The following is a 25,634-nucleotide window of genomic DNA, read 5'->3' as shown; positions in this document are numbered from 1 at the left end:
CACTGCCTCGACGCACTGAGCTGCTTTGTAAAGCACTAGCAGCACTCCTCTCAGTTGGACAGGAGAAGATGATGGAATTCACCAGTGTGTCGTGGTACTCCCGCAATTTACGCTCCCGGGTCAACGCAGGGATGAGGTTTTGGACGTTGTCCCGGTAGCGAGGATCGAGGAGGGTGAACACCCAATAATCAGGCATGTTGAGAATGTGGTCGATGCGGCGGTCGTTTCTCAGGCACTGCAGCATGAAATCCACCATGTGCTGCAGAGTGCCAACTGGCCCAGAAACGCTGTCCCCTGCTTGAGACATGATCTCTGCCCGCTCGTCATCACCCCACCCTCGCTGTACACACTGACCACTGGACAATTGTGTCGCTCCCTCCTCTGGACGGAGCTCTTCCTCCTCCATTGACTCCTCCTCATCCTCCTCACAAATTGGCCCCTGCGTACCCCTTTGTGAGGAACCACGTGGCGCTGACTCTCCAGAAGCTGATGGAAAAGGTGACTCCTCATCCTCCACCTCTTCCACAACATCATCCCTTAACCCTTGCAAAGTTTGCTGAAGCAGGCAGATAAGGGGGACAGTCATGCTGACTAGTGCATCATCTGCACTTGCCATCCGCGTGGAATAAACAAAAGGACGCAAAACCTGGCAGACGTCCTTCATAGTGGCCCACTCTGTGGTTGTGAAGTCTGATCGGCGCTGACTGCGACTTCTTTGCGCCTGATGCAGCTGGTACTCCCTAACTGCTTGCTGCTGCTCACACAACCGCTCCAACATATGTAACATGGAATTCCACCGGGTAGGTAGGTCACATATGATGCGGTGTTCCGGAAGGCGGAATCGGCGCTGCAGAGCAGCAATGCGGGATCTGGCCAAGCTGGAACGCCGCAAGTGAGCACACTCTAGGCGGACCTTGAGCAGCAGGGCATCAAGATCCGGATAGTCCCTCAGAAAACTCTGCACAACCAAATTGAGCACATGTGCCAGACATGGGATGTGAGTGAGGTTGCCAAGGGCCAAAGCTGCCACCAGATTTCGGCCATTGTCACACACTACCATGCCTGGCTAGAGATTCGCTGGCAGTAACCACACATCGCTCTCCTGCTTGATGGCATTCCAGAGCTCCTGCGCTGTGTGGCTTCGATGCCCCAATGAAACTAGTTTCAAGACGGCCTGCTGACGTTTGGCCACGGCTGTGCTCATGTCGGTCATAGGTAAACGTTCACGGGTCCATGTGGAGGTGGACTGTGACGGATCCTGCAGAGAGGAATCTGAGGAACTGGTGTAAGAGGAGGAGTCGATGCGTACAGACTGGATTCCTGCAATCCTTGGAGTGGGCAGGACACGTCCTGCGCCACTCGCACGATCTGTACCTGGCTCAACAACATTAACCCAATGGGCAGTGAGGGAAACATATCGCCCCTGTCCATGCTGACTGGTCCACGCATCGGTGGTGAGGTGGACCTTGCTACTGACGGCGTTCAGTAGCGCATGTTTTATGTTTGCCTCAACATGCCTGTGCAGGGCAGGGACAGCCTGCCTGCTGAAGTAAAAGCGGCTGGGCACCTTGTACTGTGGGACTGCCAATGCCATCAAGTCACGGAAGCTGTCAGTCTCCACCAGCCTGAACGAGAGCATTTCCAGGGACAACAGTTTGGCAATGCCTGCATTCAGAGCCTGTGCTCGGGGGTGGTTGGCCGAGAATGCCCACCTTTTCTCCCATGCCTGTACTACCGATGGCTGTAGAGTAGACTGGGAGTTTGAGGATGACTGGGAAGGTGGTGCTGTGGGTGGAATTACACAAGGTCTCTGGACAACAGTGCCAGAGGTTCTTCCATGGCGATCCTGGGAGGAAGCCAAACCAGCTGTGCGTGAGCTGGAGGAAGAGGCAACATGAGCTGAAGAGGTGGTAGCTGCCGCTGTTGGTTGGCCTACATCTTCAGTCTGTTTCTTTAACTCCACCGCGTGCCTGGTCCGCACATGTTTCCACATATTTGTGGTATTGAGGTTGCTGACATTTTTCCCTCTTTTTACTTTCTGATGACACAGCTTGCATTTGACAAAACAAATGTCATCTGCAACTGTGTCAAAAAAGGACCAGGCACTGTGAGTCTTGGGAGCGCCCTTTTTGGCTTTGGAAAGAGACAGGCTCCTAACGGGTGCCAAAGTGGAGGCAACAGGCTCCGCAGTCTTCCCCCTCCCTCTCCCTCTTTGGCCCGTAAGGGGAAGCTCTTCCTCAGAGCTGCTCCCACCACCTTCCTGTTCCTCACGCCACGATGGGTCAAGGACCTCATCATCTCCACTACCCTCTGCCACCAACTGCTCCTCCTGGGTAGTCTCGGCAGCACAGTACGCATCAGAAAGCGGCACCTGAGTTTCATCATCAGATGCGTACTGCGCTGTGGTCACCGGAGGCACTGGCCCACCTGCCTCTTCAGAGTCAGAGAGAAAAAGCTGTTGGGCATCACTGCACACTGCCTCTTCTTCCATTTCTCCAATGCTGCTTGGCTGGCCCCCTGTTTCCAAGCCAAGAGATTCAGAGAACAGAAGTAGAGACGGCTCCTGTCCTGGGCTCTCTGACTGCCTGGCCAATTTGGCAGGTGGTGAAGAGACAGATGGCTGCTCTCCAGTGCTCTGTGCCTGAGAGGATGTGGCACTAACTGAAGTCGATGCCGAGGCGTTAGCTGCCATCCACCCGACAACGGCTTCAATTTGGTCTTCACGCAGCAGCGGTGCACGGCGCTCTCCGACAAAGCTGCGCATGAAGGACTGTTCCCTGCTGAAACTGAGTGACGACGAGTCACCGGCGCCCGCAGCAGGCACAGAATCACCACGTCCTCTCCCTGCTCCTCTCCCTGCTCCGCGCCCACGCCCACGTGCCTTACTCCCTGCCCTCTTCATCTTGGTTGACAGATAAAGATAAGCAGAAAAGTACTAAGGCCTTAGTGTGCTTATTCCTGAAATGCTCCTCCTAACAGGTGTAAGAAACACTAATGTTGTAAAGTGTGGACTAAACTTTATTATTTTTCAAATGTGGCCTACACAAGTGTTAAGTTGTGTTTGGTGAACTTTACTTTTTTTTTGTGCAGATCGGGCTACAGAGCTAGTTTAAATCACACGGAGACCGTGCAGACAGCCGTAAACGGCGCTGCAAGGCCAAAAAACCCTCCTCTAGGTTATCCTATCTAGTGTTTTTCCACTATTTAGCTGGAGACGGGTGGAAAGACACTAATAGGAATTTTTTTTTTTAAATTTTAAACAGGCTGCACTATTTGAAAAAAAGGAAATTGTTTTTCAAGGTATGAGGCAGTAACGCACCCTGAGCTGAATACAACCGGCTATAGCTGCACACAGACTACAGGGCGAGCTGCGCTCACACAGAGACCGTGCAGACAGCCGTAAACGGCGCTGCAAGGCCCAATAAACCCCCTCTAGGTTATCCTATGTAGTGTTTTTCCACAATTTAGCTGGAGACGGGTGGAAAAACACTAATAGGGAATTTTTTTTAAAATTTTTTAACAGGCTGCACTATTTGAAAGAAAGGAAAATTTTTCTCAAGGTATGAGCCAGTAACGAACCCTGAGCTGAATCCAACCGGCTATGGCTGCACACAGACTACAGGGCGAGCTGGGCTCACACGGAGACCGTGCAGACAGCCGTAAACGGCGCTGCAAGGCCCAAAAAAACCCCTCTAGGTTATCCTATGTAGTGTTTTTCCACAATTTAGCTGGAGACGGGTGGAAAAACACTAATAGGAAAATTGAGAAAAAATGTGCAGCAGGCTGCACTATGAGCAAAAAAGGACAACTGTGTGAGGCAGCGTGAACCCCCCCTGAGCTGAATACAACCGGGTATATGGCTGCACACAGACTACAGAGTGAGCTGCACACACACACACACACACAGAGACCTTGCAGAACGCTGTTAAAACAGCACTGCAAGGCAAGAGCAAGGTGAACAGTGAAGAACACACAGCGTTTTGCTAAATTAGCCTTTGGAAAGGAAAATAAAGCAAATAGCTAGCTCAACTGGCCCTCAGTTAGAACACAGCGTCCTGTCCCTAACTGAAATCACAGCAGAGTGAGCGCAAAATGGCGGCAGCGTTTTTTATAGTGCAGAGTGACATCATTTCAGCAGCCAATCACAGCCTTGCCAGTACTTACATGCCCACCATGCTAAACAGGATGTGCCCACACTTCCATTCATTCCTCATTGGCTGCTGCGTTCAGTTTGAATTCTGGGAACTTCCGATTCCGGTATCCGATACGCGGGAAGTATCGGAATTCAGTATCGGAATTCCGATACCGCAAATATCGGCCGATACCCGATACTTGCGGTATCGGAATGCTCAACACTAGTCATCGGTCATCATTTTTATAATGCGTGGGTCCCTTTTGAGGATACGCAAGGCATAATCTGCCATGTGGGCCAATGTTTCAGTTGTCAAATCAGTGCTTGTGCTGGGTTGAGGAGCACTTTCGGGCAAATCAACGTCACTTTTCTCCCTCAAAAACCCTGAACCCGGCCTTGCAATGCCACCAGTTTCTATTGCCCCCTGAGAAGCTTCCTCATCCAAAAAATACTCATCCCCATCATCCTCCTCGTCCTCCTCCTCTTCGCCCGCCACCTTGTCCTGTAGACTTCCCTGACCAGACAATGGCTGACTGTCATCAAGGCTTCCCTCATCCTCGGCTGCAGACGCCTGCTCCTTTATGTGCGTCAAACTTTGCATCAGCAGATGCATTAGGGGGATGCTCATGCTTATTATGGCGTTGTCTGCACTAACCAGCCGTGTGCATTCCTCAAAACACAGAAGGACTTGACACAGGTCGTGTAGCTTCGACCACTGCACACCTGACAACTCCATGTCTGCCATCCAACTGCCTGCCCGTGTTTGTGTATCCTCCCACAAATACATAACAGCACGCCTCTATTCGCACAGTCTCTGAAGCATGTGCAGTGATGAGTTCCACCTTGTTGCAACATTGATCATTAGGCGATGCTGGGGAAGGTTCAAAGACCGCTGATGGTTCTGCATACGGCTGGAGTGTACGGGCGAACGGCGGATGTGCGAGCAAAGTCTGGGCACTTTGAGGAGCAGATCGGGTAACCCCGGATAACTTTTCAGGAAGCACTGCACCACCAGGTTTAAGGTGTGAGCCAGGCAAGGAATGTGTTTCAGTTGTGAAAGGGCTATGGCAGCCATAAAATTCCTTCCGTTATCACTCACTACCTTGCCTGCCTCAAGATGTACAGTGCCCAGCCATGACTGAGTTTCTTGCTGCAAGAACTCGGACAGAACTTCCGCGGTGTGTCTGTTGTCGCCCAAACACTTCATTGCCAATACAGCCTGCTGACGCTTGCCACTAGCTGTTCCATAATGGGACACCTCGTGTGCAACAGTGGCAGCTGCGGATGGAGTGGTCGTGCGACTGCGGTCTGTGGACGAGCTCTCGCTTCTGCTGGAGGAGGAGGAGGAGGAGGAGGGGGGGCGAACGCCTACAGCCAACTGTTTCCTAGACCGTGGGCTAGGCAGAACTGTCCCAATATTGCTGTCCCCTGTGAATCCTGCATCCACCACATTAACCCAGTGTGCCGTGATGGAGACGTAACGCCCTTGGCCATGCCTACTGATCCATGCATCTGTTGTCAGGTGCACCTTTCTACTCACAGATTGCCTGAGTGCATGGACAATGCGGTCTTTTACATGCTGGTGGAGGGCTGGGATAGCTTTTCTCGAAAAGAAGTGTTGACTGGGTAGCTCGTAGCATGGTACAGCGTAGTCCATCAGGGCTTTGAAAGCTTCGCTTTCAACTAACCGGTAGGGCATCATCTCTAACTAGATTAGTCTAGCAATGTGGTCGTTCAAACCCTGTGTACGCGGATGCGAGGATGAGTACTTCTTTTTCCTAACGAGAGTCTTATGTAGGGTGATCTGGACTGGAGAGCTGCATATGGTGGAACTAGCGGGGGTGCCGGTGGACATGGCAGACTGGCAACCCTGGACAGAGGGTTGGTGATGGTATTCTTGCTGTTGCCCTACATACAGTCTTTCCTACTACAAACCTGGTGATTCCCTGACTGCTTTAGCCTTGCGACGAAACCTCCACATTTACTGCAGGTGGTGTGGTAAACGGTGGGCTTACAGTGAGGGAAGGGATGTAGCGTTGCTGACTAGCTTCATTGTGAGAGGGTGCTACAATGTTAAGGGACGTTAGGTAGTTGGTCCAGGCTTGCAAGTGCATGGTGGTTAAATGTCTACGCATGCAACTTGTATTTAGATTTTTAACATTCTGACTTCTGCTGAAGGTCCTTGAGTATTTTTTACAGATGGATTTGCACTGATCATTTGGATCTTGTTTAAAAAAAATGCCAGGCTGCACTCTTCCTACTATCGGATACCTTTTCAGGCATTGCACACTGAGCTACTTTAACCGGATGGCCACGCTGTCCTACAACTGGTTTTGGTTTTGCCACACGTTTTTGGCCAGATACGGGCCTGCCAGATGGAACCTGTTGCGATGTTGATGCCTGCTGCGGCTCCTCCTCCTCCGCTTCAGAGCTACTGCTGCCTGCACCCTGTTCCCCCAATGGCTGCCAATCGGGGTCAACAACTGGGTCATCTATGACCTCCTCTTCTATGTCCTGTGCACCTTCCTCTGTGTCACCATGTAAGCCGGTGCTATAGCGTTCGTGACAGGGCTTCATAGTCTCATCAGGGTCAGTTTCTGGATCAGTACACTGCGAGGGCAATGTTCTGATCTGAGTCAAAGGAACAGCATAATAATCTGGCTGTGGCTGTGCATCTGTGCACTCCATGTCCGATTCATCTTGTAATGGGCATGGCCTGTTAATAATTTCCCTTTCTAACCCAGGAATAGTATGTGTAAAGAGCTCCATGGAGTAACCCGTTGTGTCGCCTGACGCATCCTTCTCTGTTGTTCTTGGTGAAGAAGACAAGGAAGCGACTTGTCCCTCACCGGGAACATCCACTGACGACGCGCTGCTTTTACATTTTGCACTTTCCGAAGAGGAAGCGAAAGAGCTAGAGGCAGAGTCAGCAAGGAAAGCCAAAACTTGTTTCTGCTGCTCCGCTTTAAAAGCGGTTTTCCTACTCCCAGAAAAGGGAGTGTTCGAGGCCTTGTGTAGCCAGACGATGACGCTGGCTCAACAACTCGAGACTTAGGTGCTATATTGCTTTTCCCACGACCACCTGATGCCCCACCACCACTACCATCATTACCAGCTGGCAATGACCGGCCACGGCCATGACCTCTTCCACCAGACTTCCTCATTCTTAGAAAAATGTAACCAAACAAACAAACAAACAGTATTTGGTACTGTAAAAACAATTACAAGGTGTACGCAAACTTGTGGTGAATATAAATCTCCCTTTATAGGTGGGTGAGACTGCAGGGAAAATCAGGCCAACTGTTTAACAGTACACAGCTTAAGTGGCAGACAGATATGCCACTAACAGGACTGACGCAGATGCGCACACTGCCAATAAAAATCTCCCCCTTTTTATTTTTTCTGGGAGAATAGTGAATAAATCAGGCCTACCGTAATACAGTATATTTTCTGTGGCAGAAAATGACAGACAAATGCCACAGACAGGACTGGCACAGATGCAGATTTGCCAATCTTAATCTCCCACTTTTTTATTTTTTCTGGGAGAATAGTGAATAAATCAGGCCCACTGTAATACAGTATATTTTCTGTGGCAGAAAATGACAGACAGATGCCACAGACAGGACTGGCACAGATGCAGATTTGCCAATTTTAATCTCCCACTTTTTTATTTTTTCTGGGAGAATAGTGAATAAATCAGGCCCACTGTAATACAGTATATTTTCCGTGACAGAAAATGACAGATGCCACAGACAGGACTGGCACAGATGCAGATTTGCCAATCTTAATCTCCCACTTTTTTATTTTTTCTGGGAGAATAGTGAATAAATCAGGTCCACTGTAATACAGTAAATTTTCTGTGCCAGAAAATGAGTGCAGATACCACAGACAGGAATGGCACAGATGCAGATTTGCCAATCTTAATCTCCCACTTTTTTATTTTTTCTGAGAGAATAGTGAATAAATCAGGCCCACTGTAATACAGTATATTTTCTGTGGCAGAAAATGAGTGACAGATACCACAGACAGGAATGGCACAGATGCAGATTTGCCAATTTTAATCTGCCCCTTTCTTATTTTTTTCAGGGAGACTAGTGAATAAATCAGGGCCACTGTATTAGAGTATATTTTCTGTGGCAGAAAGTGGCTTGAAGATATATAGCAAAAAAAAAAAAGGGACTGTATTACAATTACTATCTCCCTACAGTAATCTCAGAAAAGTATGGCAGGCAGCATTAAAGAGGACTGCTGCACACAAAAGTCAAAAGTGTGGACAAACAAACAAGATAGCTGTGCAGAAAGGAAGGAGCAACAGGATTTGTACTTTGAAAAAAGCAGTTGGTTTGCACAGCGGCGTACAAACAGCAATGCAGCTATCAGGGGGCCTTCTAGGGCAGCCCAATAAGCTACAGAGCTGATGAAGAAAAATCTAGCCTCTACTGTCCCTGCAAAGAAAAGGTGGTCTTGGACAGTGGAAATCGCTACAGCACAAGCAGTTTGGGGGTTAATGTAATCTGCCTAACGCTATCCCTGCTTCTGACGAAGCTGCAGCAACCTCTCCCTATGCTCAGATCAGCAGCAGTAAGATGGCGGTCAGCGGGAACGCCCCTTTATAGCCCCTGTGACGCCGGAGAAAGCAAGCCAATCACTGCCATGTCCATCTCTAAGATGGTGGGGACTAGGACCTATGTCATCACGCTGCCCACACTCTGTGTCCACCTTCATTGGCTGAGAAATGGCGCTGAACGCGTCATAGGAAACGCGACTTTGGCACGAAGGTCGCCAACCGCATGGCCAACCCCACACAGGGATTGGGTCGGGTTTCATGAAACCCGACTTTGCCAAAAGTCGGCGACTTATGAAAATGACCGATCCGTTTCGCTCAACCCTACTGAGAACATAATAAAAATAGCGGGGGCCTAAAAGGCCCCCAATTCGTACAGATGTAGTTTTCACCAAACAAGCATTGTTACACCATAATGCCTATGAAAAAATTATATGAACAACTGGATATTCTCAACAACGACATACTTGAGGAATACCTGGAGTTTCAAAATTATAACTAAAGTAATTTTGCAGATAATAGCAAAAATGTAAGCATGGGGGCCTAAAAGGCCCCCAATATGCTTTTTAGGGTTAATTTTGGGGGGTTGTGATCCCAGCTGACGGTAGGACAGCTGGGATCCCGCGATTGCCGACAGGGCTAGCTGGGGCTGCCATTCCCCCGCCCGACATGAGAACTCTATGTTGGAGGAATAAGGCCCGACTAGCCTTGTCGGCAAAAGTCAATGGGCAGTCATCAAGGGGTTAAAAATGCCTGTACAGAGACTAAACAAAAACTCCTCAGGTGGTCTCATTTTTAATCAATTCAATTATCAAAAAAATAAATCTTACTTATTAGTACAGTGAAAAACACAAGTAAAAATAATACCTTACAGAAATAGATATTTAAAGGGAACCTGTCACCTGAATTTGGCGGGACTGGTTTTGGGTCATATGGGCGGAGTTTTCGGGTGTTTGATTCACCCTTTCCTTACCCGCTGGCTGCATGCTTGCCGAAATATTGGATTGAAGTTCATGCTCTGTCCACCGTAGTACACGCCTGCACAACTCAAGATTGCTGCGTGTCAAACACAACGATATCGATATCGTTGTTAAATTGTTCAGTATGAAGGTACCTTAAGTAAAGTCATAACAACAAGGCCCGAGGAGACAATAGAGGTAAACTTGCTTAAAAGTTTAGCTACTCTTTAAAAAGCGATTGTCTTTACTCATTTGTTATACCTGTAAACAGGAAAAGCTACATTTTAACATATATTACAACTTCCGCATTTCCACATAGTTTATTTGGGTCTACGTTTTTTTACAGAGTAGCTCATGTCGTCGTCAACTTCCCAACAACTGTCCTTTCTTCTACAATATGAAATGTAATGGTTTCCTTGAACATGTATTATAATGGCTCTTATTGTATAACGTATATCTGATATGATCACTTGAGTGGGGAATTCAGAGATCCGTTGCTTTATCGGTAAACCAACACGTGGCTCTATTATAAGATGTCGTCCTGATTTGTAGATAATCGTAGTACGTTGGCTGCAGTTGGGTGTACATGGTTTATTAATGACCTTAGATTAAATTTGCATAGCATGCTCAAAACCATGTTTTACATCATTAGTGTTGATTGGCCAAAAGACATTGTATCGTTCTTTGTTGTTTTTACATGTGACATTTTGACATGTAGATATTTCTGTTGAACTGGGGATGTCTTTTAAAAACACTTCTACTGTATGGCCAATGTAATCTTCTGCATCCAAACTCATAATTCCACCTACAAGTGTGTGGCTTGTGTAATTTTCCAGTATCAACTGAGCTCTCTTTCTGTACATGTTTTGATTTGCCCCAAATTCCACAAAATACTTAACACCCAAAAATGGGTTTTCTGAGTTAATTATGACGTTTCTGTATGAGTCATAATCAACAAACAAGGTTGACAAACTAGGCAGCAGAGAGTCAAATGGGCAAGTATTATTGATCTTATACACATTATTATTTATATTAATGGTGTTCAAGAGATTCCCATTGCGCAGGATACCTAAAAGTTTTCATGTACAAGGATCATCAATTATTTGACATATATTTGGATACGGTGTTAAATATGTTGGTCTCTTCTTGAAAGGTATATTCAGTGGGGAAAGTTAATCCTTGGACTTCAATGATTTGTTGTCACCTTCATTTTGTGCTATGGGAGTATGTACAATTTTCAATTGAGAGTTAGTTTTACCCCGCCAACATTCTTCTTCCCTAAGCTCTACCACACTCTGTTCTGTGTTCCTACTTTCTAAAACACTTGTTTCTTTCATAGATTGTTGAAGAGGCAGGAGAGTGTCAGTTTCTTTATGTTTTCACTAACCACTTCTTTTTCATTACTTTTTTCCTGCTGCCCATGTTTGTCTATGGCAGATTCATCGATGACCTCTTCCTTTTGCAATGTTACTAAACTGTTACTTTCTGTGACATGTACAGCAGCTGCTATTTTTGAGCGCCCACAGAGAGCACTTAAATGCAACAAATTTGTCAACTCGCATTGGAGTTTGAATTTGATGAAGAATGGAGTTCTTCAAAAGACCAAAATCTCCCTCCACTGATGCAGAAGAGGCTGTTTTATTTGGTGATTTAAAAACTGGTTGCATCATAGATGTCCAAATAGGAAAATACTTCAGAAGGTGAACTAGTTTATGAGAAAAATCTGGACAGAAGTAAGGGTTTGGCTGTTCCCCCTGTTCTAGACTTGCAGTTTCTGCTTCTTGCACAATGTCATTTAGCCAACCTGACAGTGGCTCACTATAGTTCTTTTCATTTTCATCACTGAGTATTTCAGTCTCCTGACAATTCTCTATATACTCATCAATAATTCTCAAGTTCCGAGTCTCGATGCAATGCCAAAGGTATGCCTTTGATGCTTTATATTTTGATGTTTCACGATCACTGACATTACCTGTTGTCTCAGATACGCAAAGAATACTGAGAATACAAAAGGTACAGAGAACAAGTTGTTTAAGAATGTCAAATGATTCACACTTGACCAGAAGTCCAACACATCATATATAGAACTTCCTCACAAGTTTTGCATTTTTTGGAAAGCACTTCCACCGACATACAGTTTTAATCAGGTGGGCAACATCTCCTCGTGTATAGCATTTCGGTTTTTCACTTTTATTGCTAAGTAGGAGGAACAAGCAAGTCCTCAAGTATGTGTTAAGGCTACAGTCATTTAGAGCTCGTGACAATGCACCAAGTAATGCATGAGAAAAGTCACAGACACATTCGTTAGACTATTTCTGTACATCCTTTATCCATTTTTCCAGCCAAAAAGTTATTGTTGGAGTAACTTGAGTTTCACTCAACATTTGAGATACACTCATTTATGTATTCTCAAAGTTAATAACAATCTAATATAAAAAAATATGAGCAGATGTTAGGTCTCGAGCTCCCGCTTCTGCACAGGGGGAATCTCGAGCCATCTCCGCTGCGGTCTCCCATTCTTATCCAGCCGCAGTGGAGTCTGCTCAGCAGGGACGTCGGTCCCAGCGTCTTGCTCAGTCTCACGCTGTACAGAGAGTTACTGCTGCTTCTTCAGCTTCTGCCATTAAAGTCAGTGCTGGTCAGCAGCGAGCGGACTTCTCTGGGACTAAGTCCTTGTCTGCACACACTGAGCATGCCCAAGGCAAGATCTCCCGTTGGAGATCGAGGGTCATGTGCTCAGGCTCTGCAGCACATTCCATTGGTCCTCTTGGCAGGTCTTGGAAGGGAAAAGTTTCTGTGGCCACTTCCTGTGCTGCAACTATATAAACTGCGCATGACCGCACGGCCATGTGCTAGTGTACAATTGTTAATGTGTGTATGTTGTGAGTGCAAGTCGTCCTTGGATACCCCTACCCTATTGAATGTCTGTTCGCGGAAGGTGTATGGTTGCTATCTAGCGCCCGACTTAGCCTAAAGCACGAATCACACATTACAGCGTCCAGTTGCTGTGACCGCCAGTACGGCGCCATGCACTTCCTCTGTGCTTTCCTTACCCAAGCCTGGGTGGTTAGTGGCGTTCGTCAGTGCGGCACCGCATGCACTCTTGTGCCTTAAAATCGTTATTTGGTTTCCTTACACACCCAGTTGCGGTGTTATGCCAGCAAGGGTCTAATCGGACTTCAATCCTAGTTGGGGTTGAGTTCGCTGACTACTTGCTCGCGCTCTATGTGCGGTACTGCGGTCCTGTGACGCAACAGGATCACTTCCTTCACGTTGGGTGAAGTTTAACCCACGTGTGTATACTTATGAGTACCGCCATATAGTCCGTCGTTACTTGGCAGCAGGTTCCATCTCTGCACGGTGGACCCCGGGCTGCGAACGCACCATACTCTATCTGTCTTAATATTTGGTGCGTTCCGCTAGCCCTAACATTACACTAGCGCCAGGGTCTGGCTAGTAATGACGGACAAACAGCAATCCTTGCGGTATATCCAGCAGCTGGAGGGTAGGTTGGAGGCTCTTGAGAGCGCAACCTCAGCTGTGGATGTTACCGCGGTTGCTGTACAGGCTGCTAGCGTGGCTGCAGCAACCCTGTCCATTGCCACCCCTGCTCCGACATTTTCTCGCCTCCCGCTGCCAGAAAAATTTTCTGGTGATAGCAATTTTTGTAAGGGATTTGTGAGTCAGTGCTCTATTCACCTCGAGCTCCTGGCTGCACGTTTTCCCACAGAGCGGGCTAAGGTGGGATTTATAGTGTCTCTTTTGTCGGACAGGGCGTTGGAATGGGCTACGCCGCTGTGGGAGCGTGGCGATCATGTGGTGCAGAGTGCTCCGCTGTTTCTGAGCACTCTGAAACAGGTCTTTTTAGGACCTCAAGTCACCCATGATACGGCGCTCCAACTGCTGGCATTAACTCAGGGTGAGTCCTTGGTCAGTCAATTCGCCGTCCAATTCCGCACTTTAGCTTCTGAGCTGGATTGGTCAGATAAAGCTCTTATCCCCATATTTTGGAGGGGCCTGGTTGACCAGGTTAAGGATGCTCTGGCCACTAGGGAGATTCCTGCCACACTGGAGGAGTTAATAACTGTCTCCACTCGAATTGACCTCCATTTTAACGAGCGGAGGTCAGAGCGAGCCCAGTGTAGGCAGAGGTTTCGGCTGGCTCCTACCTTCGCCAAACCTCTGGAATCTCCGGTCCTGGTTCCTGAGTCACATGAGGCCAGGGAAGTGTCACAAGCGGGATCTAAGTCCCGGACCGCTTGTGCACTCAAGGTCTGTCATGTTTGCCAGCAGTCAGGACATCTAGCCACCAGATGTTCTCAGCGATCGAGGAAACGTCAGCGTTTAGTGGTAGTAGGTGGAGGTACACTAAACACGGCGACGTTTGCCTCTAAATTGTCCTTTAAGGGGACAATTACTATAGGCTCATTCTACCACTCGGTAGAGCTCTGCGTGGATTCTGGGGCGGAGGGCAATTTTATGTCTTCTGCCTTCGCCCAACGTCACGCAATACCCCTGGTTATGCTAGCTCAACCAGTAACGGTACGAGTGGTGAATGGGTCGGCACTGCCCTCACAGATAACACACCAGACCATCCCTTTTACTCTGTCCATGTCGCCATCTCATCAGGAGATTATATCTCTGCTCGTCATTCCTGAGGGAATTGATGAGGTCCTGTTGGGAATACCTTGGCTACGGTACCACTCTCCTCATATCGAGTGGTCCTCTGGCAGAATCCTGGGATGGGGCGAATCTTGTGGGGGTAGGTGTCAGAGGGAGTGCGTTCAGGTTGCTACTACAGAGGTACCCGCAGATCTTTCCTCTCTCCCCAAGCAGTATTGGTCTTATGCAGACGTGTTCTCCAAAAAGGCGGCGGAGATCCTTCCGCCCCATCGCCCCTATGACTGTCCTATTGATCTCTTGCCTGGTGCTGAGCCTCCCCGGGGTCGAGTCTATCCGCTATCTCTCCCGGAGACGGAGGCAATGTCACAGTACATCCAGGAAAATCTGGCAAGAGGATTCATTAGGAAGTCAGTGTCACCTGCTGGGGCAGGGTTCTTCTTCGTGCAGAAGAAGAATGGAGAATTGCGTCCATGCATAGACTACAGGGGTCTTAACGCAATCACCGTTAACCCCTTCCTGACCCATGACGCCACGTAGGCGTCATGAAAGTCGGTGCCAATCCGACCCATGACGCCTATGTGGCGTCATGGAAAGATCGCGTCCCTGCAGATCCGGTGAAAGGGTTAACTCCCATTTCAGCCGATCTGCAGGGACAGGGGGAGTGGTAGTTTAGCCCAGGGGGGTGGCTTCACCCCCTCGTGGCTACGATCGCTCTGATTGGCTGTTGAAAGTGAAACTGCCAATCAGAGCGATTTGTAATATTTCACCTATTATAACGGGTGAAATATTACAATCCAGCCATGGCCGATGCTGCAATATCATCGGCCATGGCTGGAAATACTAATGTGCCCCCACCCCACCCCACCGATCGCCCCCCCAGCCCCCCGATCTGGCCGGTACACTGCTCCGGCTCCCCTCCATCCAGTGCTCCGCTCCCCCCCGTGCTCTTGTCCGCTCCCCCCGTGCTCCAATCACCCCCCGTGCTCCAATCACCCCCCCTGCATTCCGATCCACCCCCCCGTGCTCCGTTCCAGCCCCCCCGTGCTCCGTTCCACGCCTGCCGCGCTCCGATTCCCCCCCCCGTGCTCCGATCCCCCCCCCCCAGTGGTCTCCCCCCACCCCATCATACTTACCGATCCTGCCGGGGTCCCGTCCGTCTTCTCCCTGGGCGCCGCCATCTTCCAAAATGGCGGGCGCATGCGCAGTGCGCCCGCCGAATCTGCCGGCCGGCAGATTCGTTCCAAAGTGCATTTTGATCACTGAGATATAATCTATCTCAGTGATCAAAATAAAAAAAATAATAAATGACCCCCCCCCCCCTTTGTCACCCCCATAGGTAGGGACAATAAAAAAATAAAGAAATTTTTTTTTTCCACTAATGTTAGAATAGGGTTAGGGTTAGGGGTAGGGTTAGGGGTAGGGTTAGGGCTAGGGTTAGGGCTAGGGTTAGGGCTAGGGTTAGGGTTAGGGGTAGGGTTAGGGGTAGAGTTAGGGTTAGGGTTAGGGGTAGGGGTAGGGTTAGGGGTAGGGCTAGGGTTAGGGCTAGGGTTAGGGTTAGGGCTAGGGTTAGGGTTTCGGTATGTGCACACGTATTCTGGTCCTCTGCGGATTTTTCCGCTGCGGATTTGATAAATCCGCAGTGCTAAACCGCTGCGGATTTATGGCGGATTTACCGCGTTTTTTTCCGCGCATTTCACTGCGGTTTTACAATTGCGATTTTCTATTTGAGCAGTTGTAAAACCGCTGCAGAATCCGCACAAAGAAGTGACATGCTGCGGAATGTAAACTGCTGCGTTTCCGTGCAGTTTTTCCGCAGCATGTGTACAGCGATTTTTGTTTCCCATAGGTCTACATTGAACTGTAAACTCATGGGAAACTGCTGCGGATCTGCAGCGTTTTCCGCAGTGTGCACATACCTTTAGAATTAGGCTACGTGCACACGGTGCGGATTTGGCTGCGGATTGGCCGCTACGGATTCGCAGCAGTATTCCATCAGGTTTACAGTACCATGTAAACATATGAAAAACCAAATCCGCTGTGCCCATGGTGCAGAAAATACCGCGCGGAAACACTGCGTTGTATTTTCCGCAGCATGTCAATTCTTTGTGCGGATTTACACCTGTTCCTCAATAGGAATCCGCAGGTGAAATCCGCACAAAAAACACTGGAAATCCGCGGAAAATCCGCAGGTAAAACGCAGTGCCTTTTACCCGCGGATTTTTCAAAAATGGTGCGGAAATATCTCACACGAATCCGCAACGTGGGCACATAGTGTTAGGGTTAGGGTTGGAATTAGGGTTGTGGTTAGGGTTGTGATTAGGGTTATGGCTACAGTTGGGATTAGGGTTAGGGGTGTGTTGGGGTTAGTGTTGGAGGTAGAATTGAGGGGTTACCACTGTTTAGGCACATCAGGGGTCTCCAAACGCAACATGGCGCCACCATTGATTCCAGCCAATCTCGTATTCAAAAAGTCAAATGGTGCTCCCTCACTTCCGAGCCCTGACGTGTGCCCAAACAGTGGTTTACCCCCACATATGGGGTATCAGTGTACTCAGGATAAACTGCGCAACAATTACTGGGGTCCAATTTCTCCTGTTACCCTTGTGAATCTAAAAAAATGCTTGCTAAAACATCATTTTTGAGGAAAGAAAAATGATTGTTTATTTTCACGGCTCTGCGTTGTAAACGTCTGTGAAGCACTTGGGGGTTCAAAGTGCTCACCACATATCTAGATAAGTTCCTTGGGGGGTCTAGTTTCTAAAATGTGGTCACTTGTGGGGGGTTTCTACTGTTTAGGCACACCAGGGGCTCTGCAAACGCAATGTGACGCCCGCAGACCATTCCATCAAAGTCTGCATTTCAAAAGTCACTACTTCCCTTCTGAGCCCCGACGTGTGCCCAAACAGTGGTTTACCCCCACACATGGGGTATCAGCGTACTCAGGAGAAACTGGACAACAACTATTGGGGTCCAATTTCTATTGTTACCCTTGGGAAAATAAAAAATTCTGGGCTAAATAATTATTTTTGAGGAAAGAAAACGTATTTATTATTTTCACGGCTCTGCATTATAAACTTCTATGAAGCACTTGGGGGTTCAAAGTGCTCACCACACATCTAGATAAGTTCCTTTCGGGGTCTAGTTTCCAATATGGGGTCACTTGTGGGGGGTTTCTACTGTTTAGGCACATCAGGGGCTCTGCAAACGCAACGTGACGCCCGCAGAGCATTCCATCAAAGTCTGCATTTCAAAACGTCACTACTTCACTTCCGAGCCCCAACGTGTGCCCAAACAGTGGTTTACCCCCACATATGGGGTATCACCGTACTCCGGAGAAACTGGACAACAAATATTGGGGTCAAATTTCTCCTGTTACCCTTGGGAAAATAAAAAATTGCAGGCTAAAAGATCATTTTTGAGAAAATAATTTTTTTATTTTATTTTCATGGCTCTGCGTTATAAACTTCTGTGAAGCACTTGGGGGTTCAAAGTCCTCACCACACATCTAGATTAGTTCCTTTGGGGGTCTAGTTTCCAATGGGGTCATTTCTGGGGGATCTCCAATGTTTAGGCACACAGGGGCTCTCCAAACGTGACATGGTGTCCGCTAATGATTGGAGCTAATTTTCCATTTAAAAAGCCAAGTGGCGTGCCATCCCTTCCGAGCCCTGCCGTGCGCCCAAACAGTGGTTTACCCCCACATATGGGGTATCAGCGTACTCAGGACAAACTGGACAACAATATTTGGGGTCCAATTTCTCCTATTATCCTTGGCAAAATAGGAAATTCCAGGCTAAAAAATCATTTTTGAGGAAAGAAAAATTATTTTTTATTTTCATGGCTCTGCATTATAAACTTCTGTGAAGCATCTGGGGGTTTAAAGTGCTCAATATGCATCTAGATAAGTTCCTTGGGGGGTCTAGTTTCCAAAATGGGGTCACTTGTGGGGGAGCTCCAATGTTTAGGCACACAGGGGCTCTCCAAACGCGACATGGTGTCCGCTAACAATTGGAGCTAATTTTCCATTCAAAAAGTCAAATGGCGCGCCTTCCCTTCCGAGCCCTGCCGAGTGCCCAAACAGTGGTTTACCCCCACATATGAGGTATCGGCGTACTCGGGAGAAATTGCCCAACAAATTTTATGATCGATTTTATCCTACTGCCCATGTGAAAATGAAAAAATTGAGGCGAAAAGAATTTTTTTGTGAAAAAAAAGTACTTTTTCATTTTTACAGATCAATTTCTGAAGCACCTGAGAGTTTAAAGTGCTCACTAGGCATCTAAATAAGTTCCTTGGAGGGTCTAGTTTCCAAAATGGGGTCACTTGTGGGGGAACGCCAATGTTTAGGCACACGGGTGCTCTCCAAACGTGACATGGTGTCCGCTAAAGAGTGGAGCCAATTTTTGATTCAAAAAGTCAAATGGCGCTCCTTCCCTTCCAAGCCCTGCCGTGCGCCCAAACAGTGGTTTACCCCCACATATGAGGTATCAGCGTACTCAAGACAAATTGGACAACAACTTTCGTGGTTCAGTTTCTCCTTTTACCATTGGGAAAATAAAAAAATTGTTGCTAAAAGATAATTTTTGTGACTAAAAAGTTAAATGTTCATTTTTTCCTTCCATGTTGCTTCTGCTGCTGTGAAGCACCTGAAGGGTTAATAAACTTTTTGAATATGGTTTTGAGTACCTTGAGGGGTGCAGTTTTTAGAATGGTGTCACTTTTGGGTATTTTCAGCCATATAGACCCCTCAAACTGACTTCAAATGTGAGGTGGTCCCTAAAAAAAATGGTTTTGTAAATTTCGTTGTAAAAATGACAAATCGCTGGTCAAATTTTAACCCTTATAACTTCCTAACAAAAAAAAATTTTGTTTCCAAAATTGTGCTGATGTAAAGTAAACATGTGGGAAATGTTATTTATTAACTATTTTGTGTCACATATCTCTCTGGTTTAACAGAATAAAAATTCAAAATGTGAAAATTGCGAAATTTTCAAAATTTTCGCCAAATTTCCGTTTTTATCACAAATAAACGCAGAATTTATTGACCTAAATTTACCACTAACATGAAGCCCAATATGTCACGAAAAAACAATCTCAGAACCGCTAGGATCCGTTGAAGCGTTCCTGAGTTATTACCTCATAAAGGGACACTGGTCAGAATTGCAAAAAACGGCCAGGTCTTTAAGGTCAAAATAGGCTGGGTCATGAAGGGGTTAAGAACAAGTATCCTTTGCCCTTGATATCTGAGCTCTTCGATAGGCTTCGGGGAGCAAGGGTATTTACTAAACTAGATCTGCGGGGTGCTTACAACCTGATTCGCATCCGTGAGGGGGACGAATGGAAGACGGCTTTTAACACCAGGGATGGGCACTATGAATATCTGGTGATGCCCTTCGGGCTCTGTAATGCCCCAGCCGTTTTCCAAGACTTTGTGAACGATATCTTCCGGGATATGCTTTCCACCTCGGTCGTAGTCTATCTGGATGATATTCTCATCTACTCTCCAGATATTGACTCCCACCGGAGAGATGTTTGCAAAGTCTTCGACCTCCTACGGGCAAACTCCCTCTATGCCAAGTTGGAGAAGTGTATGATTGAGCAGGAGTCCTTACCTTTCCTAGGCTACATCATCTCTGCCCAGGGATTGGCTATGGATCCTGCCAAACTACAGGCTGTGATGGACTGGCAGAAACCCCATTCTCTTAAAGCGGTGCAGCGCTTTATGGGGTTCATTAATTATTATCGCCAGTTCATTCCGCACTTCTCAACTTTGGTAGCTCCCTTGGTTGCCCTCACCAAGAAGGGGGCGAATCCCAAATTGTGGTCTGAGGAGGTCTCCAAGGCCTTTAACTCTATAAAGTCACACTTCGCTAGCGCTCCCATCCTACATCGCCCCGATGTTGATAAGCCATTTATCATGGAGGTGGATGCCAATTCTGTTGGTGCTGGAGCAGTCCTCTTCCAAAAGGATGCTCAAGGTCGGAAGCATCCTTGCTTCTTTTTCTCCAAGACCTTCTCACCAGCAGAGAGGAATTATTCCATCGGGGACAGGGAGTTGCTAGCCATGAAGTTGGCTTTCTCGGAGTGGAGACATCTCTTGGAGGGTGCACGTTTTCCCTTCCAAGTCTTCACAGACCATAAAAATTTGGTGTACCTGCAGACAGCCCAGCGGTTGAATTCTCGCCAGGCCAGATGGTCCTTATTCTTCTCCCGGTTTCATTTCACCCTCCATTTTCTTTCTGGGAAGAAGAACATTCGGGACGACGCTCTCTCTCGCTCCATTGTGTCATCTGCGGAGGAGGAGCCTCGGCTTATTGTCCCCACTGAGAGCTTGAGAACTGTGGCCCCGGTTTCGCTAGAGTCTGTGCCCCCGGGCAAGACTTTTGTTCCATCCAATTTGCGACCGGAGGTTCTCTCTTGGGCAAACTCGTCCAGGGTGGGTGGACATTTTGGTACCAAAAGGACATCTGAGTTACTGGCGAGGACGTACTGGTGGCCGCATATGGCTCGTGATGTCGCAGAGTATGTTCGGGCGTGTGTCTCTTGCGCCAAGAACAAGACTCCTCGGCAACGGCCAGCTGGTTTGCTTTATCCTCTGCCAGTGGCGGACAGGCCCTGGGAGATGGTCGGGATGGACTTTGTGGTGGGCTTACCCAAGTCTCGTAACTGCACCATTATCTGGGTGATCACCGACCATTTTTCCAAAATGGTGCACTTGGTGCCTCTTCCACGGCTACCTTCTGCACGGGCGTTGGCTGTCTTGTTCGTCAAGCACATCTTTCGCCTACACGGTATGCCAGACAAAATTGTTAGTGACCGGGGTCCCCAGTTTGCGTCTCGATTCTGGAGAGAGCTTTGTCGTCTACTCAGTATTGAGTTGAATCTCTCTTCGGCATATCATCCCGAGACGAATGGGTTGGTAGAGAGGGCCAACCAGACCTTGGTCACATATTTACGACATTTTGTTTCTGCCAGGCAGGATGACTGGGCATCCTTGCTACCGTGGGCAGAGTTTGCACTTAACAATGCCGTAGCCGACTCCACCGGTCAGACTCCATTCCTCCTAAATTACGGCCAGCATCCGCGTGTTCCTGTGCCCATGCCTGTGTCTTCTGCTGACTCCAGGGTGGCAGACTGGGCTGTGGAGGCACGGGACATTTGGGACCGCACACAGGATGCCATTCGGGCCTCCAAGGAGAGAATGAGGTCCTCCGCCGATGTTCATCGGCGTCCCGCTCCGACCTTTGCTCCTGGCGACTTGGTGTGGCTCTCCGCCCGTAACATCAGGCTGCGAGTTGAGTCCACTAAGTTTGCTCCTCGCTACTTGGGTCCCTTCAAGGTTCTCGAACAGGTTAATCCTGTGGTCTACCGTTTGGCTCTTCCTCCACGCTTGGGTATCACCGACACCTTTCATGTGTCCCTCTTGAAACCCGTATACATGTCCCGGTTTTCCGAGTCATCTGCCGGGACATCGGGTTCGTCTACGGATGATTACGAGGTGAACGCTATTTTGGGGTGCAAGGTGGTACGCGGCAAAAAGTTCTATCTGGTGGATTGGAAGGGTTATGGCCCAGAGGACAGGTCATGGGAGCCTGCTGAAAACATTCGGGCCCCACAGCTCATTGCTGCCTTCGAGCGTAGCGAGGCCCAAGGAGGGGGGGGCCCTAGGAGGGGGGGTAATGTTAGGTCTCGAGTTCCCGCTTCTGCACAGGGGGAATCTCGAGCCATCTCCGCTGCGGTCTCCCATTCTTATCCAGCCACAGTGGAGTCTGCTCAGCAGGGAGACGTCGGTCCCAGCGTCTTGCTCAGTCTCACGCTGTACAGAGAGTTACTGCTGCTTCTTCAGCTTCTGCCATTAAAGTCAGTGCTGGTCAGCAGCGAGCGGACTTCTCTGGGACTAAGTCCTTGTCTGCACACACTGAGCATGCCCAGGGCAAGATCTCCCGTTGGAGATCGAGGGTCATGTGCTCAGGCTCTGCAGCACATTCCATTGGTCCTCTTGGCAGGTCTTGGAAGGGCAAAGTTTCTGTGGCCACTTCCTGTGCTGCAACTATATAAACTGCGCATGACCGCACGGCCATGCGCTAGTGTACAATTGTTAATGTGTGTATGTTGTGAGTGCAAGTCGTCCTTGGATACCCCTACCCTATTGAATGTCTGTTCGCGGAAGGTGTATGGTTGCTATCTAGCGCCCGACTTAGCCTACAGCACGAATCACACATTACAGCGTCCAGTTGCTGTGACCGCCAGTACGGCGCCGTGCACTTCCTCTGTGCTTTCCTTACCCAAGCCTGGGTGGTTAGTGGCGTTCGTCAGTGCGGCACCGCATGCACTCTTGTGCCTTAAAATCGTTATTTGGTTTCCTTACACACCCAGTTGCGGTGTTATGCCAGCAAGGGTCTAATCGGACTTCAATCCTAGTTGGGGTTGAGTTCGCTGACTACTTGCTCGCGCTCTATGTGCGGTACCGCGGTCCTGTGACGCAACAGGATCGCTTCCTTCACGTTGGGTGAAGTTTAACCCACGTGTGTATACTTATGAGTACCGCCATATAGTCTGTCATTACTTGGCAGCAGGTTCCATCTCTGCACGGTGGACCCCGGGCTGCGAACGCACCATACTCTATCTGTCTTAATATTTGGTGCGTTCCGCTAGCCCTAACAGCAGACTATTTATTTTCTTGTTTTATTTTGCATACCAAACTCCCAGTGGCATCTACTTGAATGCGAGGGAAGCAATGCTTTGAACAATACTTCTTAAAAATAAATATTTGTTTCTTTGACCAATAATGAACAAAAAATCCATCATATCAGATAGTATGAATATCTCCTGCATATTTATGAGTACTCTTCATCTGAGACAGTGATAAAACTGGATCTTTCAACTTTGGTGTACCAAACATCCTATCCATAGCTTCTTGCCTAGCATCTTGACAACTTGACAAATTCTTAGTGATGGTATGGTTGGTGGTTCCTTTTCTCCAAATGCTATTTTGGAATTAATTGTTTCCAGGGGTGGATTATAATAGGATCAATCTGGGCGGTAGCCCAGGGCCCAGTGGTGTGGGGGGGCCCTAGCTACCACTCAGATTGCCCGCCGCCATCAGGGCATTGCTGCCCTGACTGGCATATTGGCCCGGTGGGCAGAGGGGGCCCGCATCGGGCCCCGTCTCATCTGCTCACCAGGGCCCTACCGGCGCTGCGGCAGTTTCACCTATTGACGTGCGGGCGCGCGCCCGCACGTCAATAGTTAACAACAGCCACCAGCCAATTGGAGGCTGGCAGCTGAAGTTGGCCGCAGGTGTAGCGCATATGTCGCCGGTGTCTGACGTCATTGTCAGTCGCCGGCGAGTCCGCCCTGCTGGAGGGAGCTCGTCGCTGGAGTGCCAGGCGGGTGAGGAGAACTCGTTTTTTGGGGATTTTTTTGCGAACGGCAATCTGGGAGGCCTGGGGCAATATGCTGGACACACTGGGGCAGATTGCTGGACACACTGGGGCAGATTCCTGTGCACACTGGGGGCAATGCTGGGCACACTGGGGCAATGCTGGAGACACTGGGGCAGATTGCTGGACACACTGGGGGCAATATGCTGGAGTCAGACACTGGGGCAGATTGCTGGACACACTGGGGCAGATTGCTGGACACACTGGGGGCAATAAGCTGGAGACACTGGGGCAATATGCTGGAGACACTGGGGGCAACATGCTGGACACAATGGGGCAGAATGCTGGACACACTGGGGGCAATAAGCTGGAGACACTGGGGCAATATGCTGGAGACACTGGGGGCAACATGCTGGACATTTTGGGTGCAAAATGCTGGACACACTGGGGGCAGACATGCTAGACACACTGGGGGCAGAGATGCTGGACACTGGGGGCAGAGATGCTGGACACTGGGGGGAGAGATGCTGGACACTGGGGGCAGACATGCTGGACACATTGGGGGCAGACATGCTGGACACTGGGGGCAGAGATGCTAGACACTGTGGGCAGAGATGCTGGACACTGGGGGCAGAGATGCTGGACACTGGGGGCAGAGATGCTGGACACATTGGGGCAGAGATGCTGGACACATTGTGGGCAGAGATGCTGGACACATTGGGGGCAGAGATGCTGGACACATTGGGGGCAGAGATGCTGGACACATTTGGGGCACTGATGCTGGACACATTTGGGGCACTGATGCTGGACACACTGGGGGCAGAGATGCTGAACACTGGGGGCAGAGATGCTGGACACTGGGGGCAGAGATGCTGGACACATTGGGGCAGAGATGCTGGACACACTGGGGGCAGAGATGCTGGACACACTGGGGGCAGAGATGCTGGACACACTGGGGCAGGACTGGAGAGATGGGCAGAATGTAGATACGGGGCATGATTGGAGACACGGGGCAGAATGAAAGACATGGGGCAGATTTGGAGACAGAGCGTGCAGGATCATGGGGCAAGATGGATATGATGGAGACTGATGGGGCAGGATGGGGAGATCATATGGCTGGAGCCAGGAATGAGATACAAGGGGCCAGGGTGGGGGATATTATTACCATAGGGGCTAATTAAGGGATATTATTACTGCAGTGATGTATTTATTTTATTTTTTGAGGACACTGTTTTAAATGGGGGGGCGGTCCGGTTAATGTGTAGAGTGACACTATGTCGCCTCTTTTTCTTCATGTGGTGTAATGTAGAAGTTGGGAAAAATTAAGTAATGTGTTCTGCAAGCGGAGCTCGTGATAACTGTGTTATTTCCTGCAGAGAAGAGTCCTGGCTGGATGAAGTGATGGCGGTCTGTGCTGGATGAAAGATGAAGGACTTCACCTAGAGATGTCACTGGTGAGTCAGTGTTACCTATACACTGACACTATACACTGTATACTATATACTGAACTGAAGGGTAAATTGACTAGATCAATGGATGCTTGACAGGTTATAGTTTCACACAGCAACTATTTTTCTGGAATAATCTGGTTCAGGTATATGATGACCCTGTCGCATGACCCCGTCACATGACCCCGTCACATGACCGGGGGGCCCACAGTGTCTGAACAGCCCGGGGCCCTGGCTACCCTTAATCCACCCCTGATTGCTTCTCGTCTCCAATTGGAGGGTAAAGTTTTTAACATTTCTTCTCCAAGTTTCCTTCTCTTCTCACCTCTCAACTGATTATTTTTTGAATGTGGTATGGGTCTTGTGTCAGGGACTCGAACATGAAGAATTAAAGGGTTTCCCAGATCAGGTTCCTCTTCTGCAGAAATATGCATTGCTGCTTTGCACTCTGTGCAATGCCCATCTGCAGTTAAGAACTTTCTTGCTTTGTCTTCACCCATACAAACTTTGTTCCTCCTAAAGGAG

Source organism: Ranitomeya imitator, chromosome 2 (genome assembly GCF_032444005.1).
Source record: "Ranitomeya imitator isolate aRanImi1 chromosome 2, aRanImi1.pri, whole genome shotgun sequence".
Lineage (NCBI taxonomy): Eukaryota > Metazoa > Chordata > Amphibia > Anura > Dendrobatidae > Ranitomeya > Ranitomeya imitator.
The sequence above is the reverse complement of the archived record's forward strand: the minus strand, read 5'-3'. Positions refer to the sequence as shown.